Source organism: Prionailurus bengalensis, chromosome E4 (genome assembly GCF_016509475.1).
Source record: "Prionailurus bengalensis isolate Pbe53 chromosome E4, Fcat_Pben_1.1_paternal_pri, whole genome shotgun sequence".
Classification (NCBI taxonomy): Eukaryota; Metazoa; Chordata; class Mammalia; order Carnivora; family Felidae; genus Prionailurus; species Prionailurus bengalensis.
This window is the reverse complement of record NC_057360.1, coordinates 34,165,592-34,179,328: the sequence shown is the minus strand read 5'-3', so window position 1 is coordinate 34,179,328 and position 13,737 is coordinate 34,165,592.

Genomic DNA, 13,737 nt, shown 5'->3' with positions numbered 1-13,737 from the left:
TGGGGCAAGATGGGGGCACCTCATCTACAGGGGACAACAGAGAGGAAGAAGGGTTTGGTGGGTCAGACGACGACCTGGCCAGGGCCACCGAAGTCGCACTCCCACGTGGACACTGAGACTCCCCTGGAGGGTGCAGATTAATGAGCTGTGCCGTTCAAATTGGTCTCCATCCGCGTGAGCGGGACTGAGTGCCCGGGCAGCGTTGCTTCACGGAGCCCTGGTTTCATCTCTCCCGAGGGAACGCGGGGACATGGGCTCAACCTGGCACCCAGGTGCATGTGCACTAACGCGTGCCCACACGAGCGGGGGGAGAAGCTGGTCCACAGCAGGTGGGGGTGGGGGTGGGGAGGAGGGGCAGATTTCTTATTCTTGGAGCCTATTTGGCAGAGGGGATCAGAGGTGGAGGAGAGAGTGGGAAGCCCTGGGAAGTTTTTCTGCCCGTGTGTGAATTATAACAGAGCTTGGAGCTCTAAGGGAACTCAGAGAAAAAAATCTGGTCTAATTCTTTCATGGCACAGAAGTCGCCTGGTAATTGCCAGAGCTAGAACACCCCCAGGCGTTCTGACTCCAACGCCCTCTGCCTCTTACCCAGACTCCGGAAGTGAGGAGCTGGGCAGCGATCTGGTTGAGTTCATCAGCATCGTTGTCCAACCCAGATACCAGCCTCCCCACCCCACAAAGAAAATGATTTTTCCCCTAATCGCGGACCCTCACTTTCTGGCCCTCAGAAGCTGACATCTGTGTTGAAAACCGTTTGTATCCTCTTCATAATAAGACGACCAAGCAAAAGCACAGAAAAGGAGACTCTCTTTCTCTTAGGCATTCATTCTGACCTTCTCCCCACCAGGCAGTATTTCCCTGTTCGCTGTCAGCGCCCCAAACAGAGCTATCCAGATCTGTCCAGAACGGTCCCCATCTTCTAAGTCTTTTCGAAGCAACAAGTCATAGATGAGCCTTTTCCTCCTCACACCACCTTCAAAGCGACATTGACCCGTTCAGGACCTCCTTTCCCGGGAGATAATGATCACTGTGGAAAGAAAGCAGTAACTTGCATCGTCCAAGATGTTGACAATGACCATGGATACCTTAATGCCGTAAGTTTCCAAAAAAAAAATTTAACACTAGTTTGTATTCAAAGATCAAAATGATTTTTAACACTCTGAACGTAAAGTCCCTTTCCAATAAATGCTTTGGCATGGAACCTCTTACACTTCCCGGGGGGATAAAAGGGTTCCTCTGGCAAAAGCTGGCAGGAATGGCTGACGAGAGTTGGCGGGTCTTGACAACTCTGGTAGTCAGGAGGATTGCCAGGAGTCCTGGGTTCAAAAAACTTTTGCTGCCGGGACACCTGGGTGGCTCTGTCGTTTCAGCATCCACCTCTTGATGTCGGCTCAGGTCATAATCTCCGGGTTCGTGAGATGGAGTCTGATGTCAGGCTCTGTGCTAACAGGGCAGAGCCTGCTTGGGATTCTCTCTCTTTCTCTCTCTCTCTCTCTCTCTCTCTCTTTCTCTGCCCCTCCCCCACTTGTGAGCATTTGCCCTCTCTCTCTCTTTCAAAATAAATAAATACACTTAAAAAAAAATCCCACCGTAACTGTCATTAGTTCCTTTGGCAATGGCATTTATTTGCATTGAAAAATAAGTTTTCTAAAGAATGAATTGCTGTAGCAGAAATTGAGATATTACACCAAGCTGTTGTTGCGGGTGACAGAAATGGAGCCTTTCCTTGTGCGTCCAAACCACATCAGGGACACTCAGTTCACCAGTGGGGGGGCCAAATGGAAGGAACCCTCATCTGGGAATCAGCATGGCAGGGTGCATACCTCTACCTCTCCATGCACCCTCTCCGAGACTCCGTTTCGAGGTGTGGGAAATGGCCAGAAAACCCTTGCCCCTCTGCCACTTGTCACAGCAAATATGAGTAAACTTCTTGGAATTCTAGTCCATGACACAGAGATATAAAAAGAGACTCTTGTTTTCTTTCTCGATCCTTTGAAGAAGTCAAATTTAGGAGGGAAAGTTAATTTGGAGATGAAAAGAAATAGGATGAGTCAGACTTTGTACATATCAAGTTCTTAAGAGGATTTTTAGATTCAGGAGCGAGATCATAGTTGGAGCAAAAGAGGCAGCCATCGAGATGTACTTAATACATAAATGAAGAAATGAACGTCTCCCTGAATGAACGGAAGACAGAAAAGGCAAACAGCATCAGATTTGGGGGCAAAATAATCGTTACTTTTCTTGAGTTAGAAAAGACATTTTTTTTCATGGACATTTGACTCATTTTATTCCTGAAACCTACCATACCCCCTCCAGAGTGACTTGATTCCCATAATAATCAAAAGGATAAGGGGGTTTGCTTTGTTTCCTGAGCTCAGACTTCTAGAACTGCAGTCACGCTAACTGAATCCTTGGGCCTGAGTCCTCCTTTGATTGACTTCTGAGTGGCTTGGTTCCTCCAGTCCTTGGGGTTGCTTGCTGTTGTCTGTCTGTCTGTCTCTCGGCATTCAGGTTTCCCTGAGAGTGGTCTTGAAGCCATTAACATCCAAATCATCCAAAGAACTCGTTAGAAATGTCCCGAGTCAGACTTACCGATTCAACAACACCGTAGATGACGACAAAAGCACTTCATCTTTAATTAGCCTTCTACGTAATTCCTACACACATGAGAATGTAAGAATGACTATTCCATACAAGAAGGGCCTGGAACCCTTATCCCTTTCTCAGACCCAAGACCTTTCCGTTGTCCCCTTGCTGACTTTTTGCCTGCCTGAATGCTTGTTTGGATTTCCACATGCAGCCTGATGTGGGCTGGCTGTTGCCACAGTTTCCACGTAAGGAGGGCTAGCTACTGGACCACACGTCTTTCTGAAACCCGTAACTGAAGGTATCCTTCCTCCTGGGCCTGGCTGAACCTCAGTTAGCTGGTTCTCCTAGGTTTTGACCCTGTTCAGTTGGCCCGTTTCCCATCTGGCTGATTCAAGCTTTTAAAAAACATAGGACTACAGTCATCCTGTGTTCAGTGATAATTATGTCACTAATTACCACGTTTCATCACTATGACTTCACTCAGTAGGTATTATTATTTGGCTACATTTGGACGTATCCTCGGAAAAGTTAACATAGGACTTCTAATTAGCCACAAACGTGCGACACAGCACTCTTTCTTGCCACGGTCCCCCCAGAGGGCCACATGTGAATCCCATCTTTGCCTTCATATCTGGAAATCCAGACTAAATTGATTTGTGGATAGTTCAGTAAAAATGCTTTTGGAGAGTTCTTTGTCAACAGGTAAGAACAGCTGGTTTGGGCAAGAGGCCAGTGTCTGTGAAATCTGACATGAGTTAGAGAATGAGGAGACCCACGTCAGGAGGTGGAGGAAACCCAAGCAAACAGGCAGGCAGTTGGCAGTGGGGAAGGGTCCTGAGTGGTGGGGCTCTGATCTCTGTCCCAGAATTCAGGAGGTCGGTCCTTGTTGATGGAAATAGAGGCCACAAATAGTCCAGAGTCTCAGTTCTAGAGGACCCGAGTTAGTCACAAGGTACTCTGGATAAGGGCTCACACCCAAGGATATAGTTACCAGACAATCATGCATGGTTATGGAGTCAGTGAGCAGATTTCAGGTTCAAAGATAGTGCCAAACTGGCACCAAGGGCAAGAAAAGGGTGGTGCAGCGTAAGGAGCCTTCAGCTCCTTAAATCCTCGGCATTTGTCGCGGGGGGTGCTCGAGGGAATGGGGGTAGCAGCCCCAGCTACGGGGCTCATGAATAGGATTTCAAAGGCCAGGACCCAGAAAGCTAAGTCAGAGGCTCTGCAGATGTAGCAAAGCGAGGTCCTTTGTGTTTTGGAAAAATCCACAGCAATTTCTTGACTTGCTTGGATTTAAAACCAAAATCAATTTGTATTAGATTAGTTGTATGTCAATGTAGGCTAGGCTTTCAGGCTCCACCAGTTTTAGGTAAATTGAATTGGCAATTCAGTATCCTTTTCAGGTCTGAGGGTCATGTGGCTGACTCCAGGAAAAACAAAAAACACAAACAACCACAACAAAAAAACCTCCCACACAGATCAGAAAAGCAGGCAACGGACGTGGAAGGTCGTGCCTTCGGAGATGGGGACCCATAGCTTCTTCAGATGGAACCCTGCAGAGGGCGTCTTGTCCACCCACCTGCTTCTAGAAAGGACCGACCCAGAGAGGTTCAGACAGCTGTGAATTGAAACCGTGTTTACAGTTTTCACAGGGAGAGGGCTGCCCCTTGATGCCGGTTCAGAAACTTCTGGATATTTTAGCGGTTGTCGCCCATTACCAAGCCACTGTGTGGAGAAGTGTGCTATGTTCTATTACAAATAGCGTTTCATGAAAGCATCACTGTGTATGTGGTTAGGTGCACTGTCATCGCTATTCTAGATGAGGAAAGCAGGGGTTAGAGAGGATAAATGTATTACCCAAAGTTGCCCGGCGGATAGGTGGTGAGGCAGAATCTGAGGAATGTTCTTTTGAGGCCAACGAGTTATCCACCTACCACTGAAATTTGGAGACAAAAGCCTGGTCTTCTTTTGTATCCCTCGCAGAGACTCTTTCTCCCCCCTACGTCTATCTTTTCTCTTCTCTTCTTGTCACCCCATCATTCCAGAATTCTGGGTGGGTTTTGTTCATTAGGTGTTGTTTTTTTTTTATGTTTTTCTGTTTTTTGTTGTTTTTTTTTTCCCCCCAGAAAATAATGTATTTCACTTGGTTTCAGATTTTTTTTTTAATTTTTTTTAATCTTTTTTTCAACGTTTATTTATTTTTGGGACAGAGAGAGACAGAGCATGAACGGGGGAGGGGCAGAGAGAGAGGGAGACACAGAATCGGAAACAGGCTCCAGGCTCTGAGCCATCAGCCCAGAGCCCGACGCGGGGCTCGAACTCACGGACCACGAGATCGTGACCTGGCTGAAGTCGGACGCTTAACCGACTGCGCCACCCAGGCGCCCCAGTTTCAGATTTCTTAAACCTAGGACAAGGACGTATGTCCCAAACAGAATCTTTCTTGAAAGATCACGGTATCCCATCCCCAAGCCCAGGGAAAACCAATTGCGCTAATTGGAGGCCTTTCAGCAGAAATTTCTCGACAGTGAGTAAGAGCACGGTTACGTAATCCAGTATTCTCTTTCATACAACCCCAAAGGCACGGAGAGGCAGGAGGTTAGCACCCACTGGGGCCAGAGCTTTCTCCTCCCCACATAAGTGCCCGTGAGCCCATCACCCATCCGCAGGGACGTCTCTGCCTCCATCATCAATTACTATTTCACAGGCACCCACTGGGTGCTCAGCACATCAGAGAAGAAACGGATTGACTCTGCTGTCAACAATCACCCTGCAAACAGCCAAATAATTTTGATGTTCTTCAAACATATTATAATTAAAAAATTACATGCTGGGAGAAAAATTATAAGCATTTAATCAGAAGAGTGGGTCAAGCTGATGCAATTAGGGAGGGGAGATGTGCCGGCTTTTATCCACAGAGCCAGCTTCATGACTATCTGGTGAGAGCAACTGGATGTGAGGCTAAGATGTTTCCATCAAGCTCCTTCGGAATCGAGAAAGTGTAATTTCATTTTGTTTGCTCGGGAGTGTCTTTGGCCTCACGTTACTCCCTGAGGCCACTCTCCTTCCGAAACCCGTTCACCGGCCACGGTTTGCTTCTCGTGGCCTATTATGTAAACGCGCTCACAAAACAGGTAGCCCCAGTGAAAAGATGGCAAACGTCACCTCAGAGAAAGCCCCCGGATGGCAACCACTGAAGTATTTGCCAGAAAGGAAGTCTGTCGGTAAGCCGACGCGCTTTTGAGAGAGCCGAATCATTCAGCGAGTCAGAAAACTAGCCAGGTCTGGGAGCCATGACTGAGAGAGGCCGGAGAAAACCAAGAGAAAAAGAAAGAGGCACATGTGATTTTCCGTACTGTGCCCTTGAGCAGAATTCGGGGCTGGCTGTATGGTGACTCGTCAGGTGGGTCACAGGTGCTCAGGCCCGACACCTCTTCCAAGAGTCACTGACATGGAGTGAAAGAGAGCCAAGGCTGCTCTACCCAGAAAGTGGAAGGCTGGGGGGGGGGGGGGAAGATCACATTTGTCCTCCCCCCCGTGCCCTGGTGCAAAGAGGCGCCTTAGAGGTCTGTCTCAGTATTGGCACAGGTAGCCCAACGGGGAGGGAAAACTTCTGGAATGGGAGTTAGGAGACTCGGGTTCTGATCATCAACAATTGCCTGTATCCCTAGAATTTGCCCATATATTATACATAATAATAATGCTTTAGTAATGACCGTCCCCATCTTTTTTTGATAATGCCCCATGACTTCAAAAACTCTTTCATCCAGGCAATCTTCTTCGAGCCTTCTCAAAATCGTGTGAAGTAGTTAGGCGTATGCTATTTTATATACTTGTTCTGACTTACAAGATGGGAAAGTGATAGGTATTACTTATCACCGTGGAAGAGGTGGGAAGAAAGGAGCAGGGCCGTACATATCTAGCTCCGGAAGGCGCCCTGTCATCTTTTCTGCAAGCAAATGCTAAGGCTGAGGCCTCATCCACAGATGAATGCAGAGGGGGAGAAGAATACAATAAAAATGACAAACAGATATTGGACAAAGACATAAAGTAAACACGGCAAGAAAGCAAATCACCGGTGCCCTCCTCTTAACAGAGAGAAAATGCCAAGCAGCCACCAAGGAGGAGAGGTTGGAAGGATGGACACAGATGCCAGAGATGGTGATGGAATGTCTGACGACACTCCAAATTCGCATGGCTGATATTAAACACGACAGTTAGAGACATGATGAGCTGGAACTGTTGACAGCTGAAAGCAGTCTCTCCTAGGATTACTTTCAACAGCACAGAGAGGTCTGACCTTGGGACGGGCATCGGAGGAGCACAGAAGGAGCCTGTGAGCCGGGCTGTTTGCATCTGTGTGTGTTTATGTGGATGCAGGTGAGGTGCTCCTCTCTCCACTCTTTTATTCATCCAACTATATCTCTTCATTCATTCGTCGTCATCTCTGTAGGCCGGGCACTGGGCTAGGTCCTGGGGTTTCAAAGATGAAGGACAGAAGTCCCTGCCCTTCAGAAGCTCATAGTGTAATGAAGGAGAGGAAGAGGTAAATAAATGATCACTGCACATATAAGGCAGACACGGAGAGAGGATGCTGTGGGTGCTCAGACAAAGGCTACCAAAGTTGGAATGGGTGGGAGAAGGGCAGGGGAGAGAGACAGGGGATGGAAACAGGATAAGCTCCCGTGCGGGGGGCTGATCACACGCGGGTTACTCACAGCAGCGAGGGGCTCACTTTCTGAGTCACTGCTGTCACCTAAGAGAGTCAATGGAGCGGTGTCTTCAACTCAGACCATGTTGATGGCCACTGGCTTTTTGAATACACACTTCTCCCCGCTTCTTGCCCCTCCCACATAGAACTTTACTTTGCCAACGGATCAAAATAATCAAAACCATTTTGTAATGAAAATATTATTACAGTTTTCTCCAGGCGCTCTCCTCTCCCGCTGTCCATTAGCTCAAAGGTTTGCTTCCGAGACTCAGACACGTGAGGCCTCTGGTCCACACCCGCCGTGAACCAGTCCACTCATCATATTACATCTCCCACTCATGGCACCCCTTTGCCATGTTTGGCTTCTGATCAAAGCCATTCTAAATTTGCAGGTACATTTTCTACCAAAACAGCTAAGGGCCGTTGGTTTTCGCTGTAGGACTCCCGGGCTTACTCTTCTCTGCTTTTAGTATCTGCGCTTTGCATCTCTTCTCAATAATAATTCCTTTCTCACCTCTGGCTCCTGTCTCTGACCCAGGGGTTCCTTGTGAGCGCTGCCTCTACCCCTGAGATATCTTAGGTCCTCTCCTACCTTGTTATCGCATTACACATGCATCCGGGATTCTTTGATACTTTGTCCCAACCTCTATTTTCCCCTCTATATCCTCATTTCAATCGATGAAAAATTTTACATCTTCTCAGGTCTGCTCTGATGTGGCTCAGTAGAAGAACCCCACTTCTCTCGGGCCAAGTGGGCTAACTCCCTGCCTCTCACATGCTACTCACATACATCAAATATCAACCTCCAACACACATTTCAAACAAACAAACAAACAATGAAAGTCCAATGGGTGTAGCTTAAAAAAAAATTACCTTCTCCTTGTTGAAATGGGCTGGTGATCAGTTTGCCAGAAAGCAATTTGGCCGAAACCAGTCCCTTGCTAATCAATTTGCCTAGTTCTTCTAAAATTCAACTCTTCTAGGGGCGCCTGGGTGGCGCAGTCGGTTAAGCGTCCGACTTCAGCCAGGTCACGATCTCGCGGTCCGGGAGTTCGGCTCAGAGCCTGGAGCCTGTTTCCGATTCTGTGTCTCCCTCTCTCTCTGCCCCTCCCCCGTTCATGCTCTGTCTCTCTCTGTCCCAAAAATAAATAAACGTTGAAAAAAAAATTAAAAAAAAATAAAATTCAACTCTTTTAAAAAGCCTCTTGATAACCCTTTGAGGATCTCATTTTATAAACATATTTCTGCCACAGATAGGAGTTTTTTAAGTAATTTAAACCAATTTCCCAAAAAAGGTATTTCCAAGTTAATTTCACATTTTTTGATAAGTACACATCGTATTTGCATAATTTTGTGAATGATAAAATTATTTTGAATCCTTGGGTACTCTTTCACACTGATTTTATTTTTATTTTTTTTTTAATTTTTTTTTCAACGTTTATTTATTTTTTGGGACAGAGAGAGACAGAGCATGAACGGGGGAGGGGCAGAGAGAGAGGGAGACACAGAATCGGAAACAGGCTCCAGGCTCCGAGCCGTCAGCCCAGAGCCCGACGCGGGGCTCGAACTCCCGGACCGCGAGATCATGACCTGGCTGAGGTCGGACGCTTAACCGACTGCGCCACCCAGGCTCCCCAAGATTTTATTTTTAGATAACAGAAGGACGTTAGCTGGATTTCCTAGGAACTTTATTTTTCAAAGTTCTTTTCTCACAATAAATATTTGCCAAATTTGCACAAAACTGATATTTACATAACTTTTTGTTACTAATAAGCCACTGATAAAGAACCCAGCCCTCCCCAATTTACTATCATTTGGGGGGAAGAGTATGATTTTTTTTCCAGGTGCTCATTCTCATCCCAGCTCATGTCACCAGGTGTCCACTCTGCCACTTGTTGTGCGGGGATCAGAAGGGATTTTTCACAGAGGAACAGACTGCGACTCGTATGTTGGCCCATTTGTGGAATCTCAGTTGGATGGACGCATATGAAAAGTACAAATCATTTAGGGCGTTGAAAAGCCATTGACCTGTTGAATCTGGGTTGAGATAAAAAAGACAAAAACAAATTCTTTTCTGGGGGAATATTTTTGGTTGTATTTTTACGGCAGGTGTATATATTTCTAGGGCTAAATTGTCCTCCAAGTACATTTTAATGGGCCATTTGTGTCCTACTTGTCACAAATCTGAGGAAACTTGACATTTGTTTTACTTAAAGCTCTCTTTCATTGTGTGGCTCCTTCAATTGATTCTCAATTTCCCCTAAAGCATTTTCCAGATTTAGCAGGTCCCCCGTGGCTGTGCACAGATGAGTCAACGTTCCACAGTCTCTTGTTTCTGTGTATAGGAAATCAAATATGAAAACTCACAAAGAACTTCTAGCGGTGAGTACATAAGTTGGTCATAGAAATTAATCTTCTTGTATTAAAACAATATTGAGCTAAAAAGCTTGAAGATACAGCTAAAGAAATTGGCGCGATGATTTGTGAAGCGGTAAAGAGATGAAAAATGTGAACAAGAGATATAAGGAGGAAAAATAGAGGCAGTTCAAAAACTGTGTAATAGAAATTTTGTAGGGTGTCTGGCTGCCTCAGTCAGTAGCGTGTTGGACTCTTGATCTTGGGGTTGTGAGTTTGAGCCCCACATTGGTGGTAAAGATTAATTTAAAAAAATGGCTTGAACAAATAAAGAGAACCTTAAAAAGATAGATAGATAGATAGATAGATACATAGAACAACCACCTGTGTAACTCCCACCTTTAAAAAATAAAAGAAGGAGAAGAAGAAATTCCAGAAGTAAAGAATGGTGGAGATGTAATAATTAAGGGGAAATTTCCAGATCTGAATAAGTATGGGAGTCTGCAGAGTGAGGAAGAATTCAGAAACCAAAGTGGATAAATTAAACATCCTAATGTAGGTACACTGTAGGGGAATTTCAGATCAGAAATGAAAAACTCTTAAAATGAACTAGAAAGAAAATCAGATTATCTACAAAGAAATGATAACTATATTGATAGCACTATCCTATCAACAACAAAAGATGCCCAAAGGTAATGAAATAGTGTCTTCAAAATGCTGATGATCTTATCTGATACAGAAAATCACACCCATGTATAATAAAAATCTAGCAAACCAGGAGGAAAAGGGGGCTTTATTTAACTTGACAAAAGTATCAAGCAAACATTGTATGTAATGGAGAATTTTTAGACACCTTTACTTTGAGACCTGGGATTCACAGATGATTGCTATTACTAATGGTCCTGGCTGATGTCGTATGGAAAGAAAAGAAATAGGACTTGAGGGATTCGAAGGGGGTAAAATTGTCAATATTCACAGACGAGATGATTATCTATATAGAAAATGCACAAATTAACAGGAAACATTTTGTAATGAAGGTGAATAGCAAGGTCACTAGGTTAAAGATCACCTCATAAAAATACGTCAAGAAAATACTGAAACTAAAATGCCACCCACAAGAGTGACAACAATAAAAGAGGATCAAGGAATTTACAGTGAGTACACAAGATTTTGATGAAGAAAATAGAAACATATTAGAAGCAAACTGCTGCAGCTACTCTGGGAAACTCTATGGAGGTGCCTTAAAAAATTAAAAATAGAACTACCTTATGATCCAGCAATTAGATTCCTAGAAATTTATCCAAAGGATACAAAGGTGCTTATTTGAAGAGGCACGTGCACCCCAATGTTTATAGCAGTGCTATCAACAATGGCCAACTTATGGAAAGAGCCCAAATGTCCATCGATGGATGAATGGATAAAGAAGATGTGGTATATAAATACAATGGAATGTTACTCGGGGATGAAAAAGAATGAAATCTTGCCATCTGCAACCACATGGATGGAACTAGAAGTATTACTAAGCGAAATGAGTCAGTCAGAGAAAGACAGATATCCTATGATTTCACTCATATGTGGAATTTGAGAAACTCAACAGATGAACATAGGGGAAGGGAAGGAAAAATAAGACAAAAATAGTGAGAGAAGCAAACCATAAAAGACTCTGAAATACAGAGAACAACCTGAGGGTTGCTGGAGGGGATGTGGGTGGGGGGGATGGGTTAAATGGGTGATGGGCATTAAGGAGGGCACTTTTCAGGATGAGCACGGGTACCATATCCACCGGGATGAATTACTGGGTTCTACTCCTGAAGCCAAGACCACACTCGTTGCTAACTAACTTGAATTTAAATAAAAGTAAACAAATAAATAAACACATAAATAATAAAGGATGCATATCTAAGCATAAAAAAAGGAAAAGAAATATTTTAAAGGACACAGAGGAAGCTCTGAGAACAGGCAAAAAATCTTACAGATTCATGAATGAGATATGATGAACATAGCACAAGGACACTAATTATAATTTCATTTATAAATTCAATTTCAATAAACAGGCCAGCTGGGTTTTTTAAGGAATGAATACATTTCTTTGGAAGTTTATAGAAATAAGTTTCGCAAGTAGCTAAGCAAACCTTGAAAAACAGCAAAAAGGCGTTTTTCATTACAAGGTGTCTTGTGAGTGTGCTACAAAGCCACATCAGTGAAAACAGTATGGCACTACTTCACGAAAAAACAAAGAGAACAATGGAAAAGACTAGAGCCTCAGAGCCCCACGTGCACACGAGAACTTGATAAGTAATTGTGGAGGCTATAAGCGTAGGGTTATTGGCAAACCTGGCTCACCTGTGAAGAAAAATAAAATTGATCCCTACATAAAAGTCAGATGAGGACTTCCAGGTTAAGCAAAGGTTTACCAATGGAAGGCAAGTAATTTAATCATGATTATATCTGTGACCTAGGACTTGCTTAAAACTGTTAAAATCTTAGAGGTAAGACATTGGAAGGTGAAATGTGGGCAGACTGGATCCAAAGACGTTTAAGAACTTCTTTAAGGTAGGACCCAGTGTGTAAAGTTAATCAACGTTGATGAAAAAAAGTCAAGGGATTAAATATCCAAAATATATGAGAAATATCTATACATCCACTAGAAAATATTGAAACCCAAGAGAAATCGGGTAAAAGATGTGAACAGATCATTTGCAGAAGGCAATCATTGCTAATCAGAAAGAAGCATTAATACAATGATACATCGCTCTGCGCATATCAGGTAGGCAGATATTAAAAAGCCAGGGAAGCGTTAGCAGGGATGTGAGAAGAAACATACCGAAGGCACGCATAGTCACGTGGATAAACCCTAGAAGCGTGGTCCTGGGGAGAGATGTGGAATATAGAATGAAGTCTAGCACAATGTTATTGATGTAAATTAGAAATACATGAACAACACTTATTCACATTCTACGATAACACATGAAAGTAACATACATGAAACAAACTAAAATGGGAGTATAGAATAACAATACGGAAGGAAGATAATGAATACACACATATATGTGTCCTACATATGTATATGTACACATACACATAAAACAACCCAGGGCCTTGAATGGACTGATGGTGATGCTCCGATTTCTTGCTATTATAAATAAAGCTACTAAGAATATTTATGTCCAAGTTTTTGTACGGACATCTACTTTCAGTTCTTTTGAATAAATGCCTAGAGATGGAATGCCTGGAGCACAGGTAAATGTTTAACATTTTAAGAAACTAAAACACTATTTTCTAAAATGCTTGCACCATTTACATTCCCAACAGCAATGCCTGTTCTCTTCCTCCATATCCTTGCCAGCACTTGGTACAACTAATTATTTAATTTTAGTTATCCTAATAACTGGGTAGTGGTATCTTATTGTGGTTTTTAATTTGTATTTCCCTAAAACTAATGACGTTGACCATCTTTTCATGTGCTTATTTGCTATCCATGTATTGTCTTTGGTAAAGTGTCTGTTCAAATCTCTGTTGTATGTTTCAAATGGAGTTGTTTTGTTATCATTGAGTTTTGGGAGTTCTTACATACTTTGGATATAAGTCCTTCATGTTTTGCAAATATTTTCTTCCACTCTATGAATTATCTTCTCATTCTTTTTTTTTTTTTCAACTTTTTTTAATGTTTATTTTTGACAGAGAGAGACAGAGCATGAGCAGGGGAGGGGCAGGGAGAGAGGGAGACACAGAATCCAAAGCAGGCTCCAGGCTCTGAGCTGTCAGCACAGAGCCTGACGCGGAGCTTGAGCCCACGAACCAGGAGATCATGACCTGAGGTGAAGTCGGACGCTCAACCGACTGAGCCACCCAGGCGCCCCTTGTCTTTTCATTCTTAATGATCCTTTTATCAGAGCAGATTTTCAGATATTTGATGAAGATCAATTCATCAGTTCTTTTTCCTTTTTGCATCCATTTGGCATCGTATTTAATACATCTTGGCCTGACTCAATTTTTCTATGTTTTCTTTTATAAGTTTTATAGTTTTAGATTTTACATGTAGGTCATTTTTTGTACCTGGTGCAAGATACGGATCAAAGTTT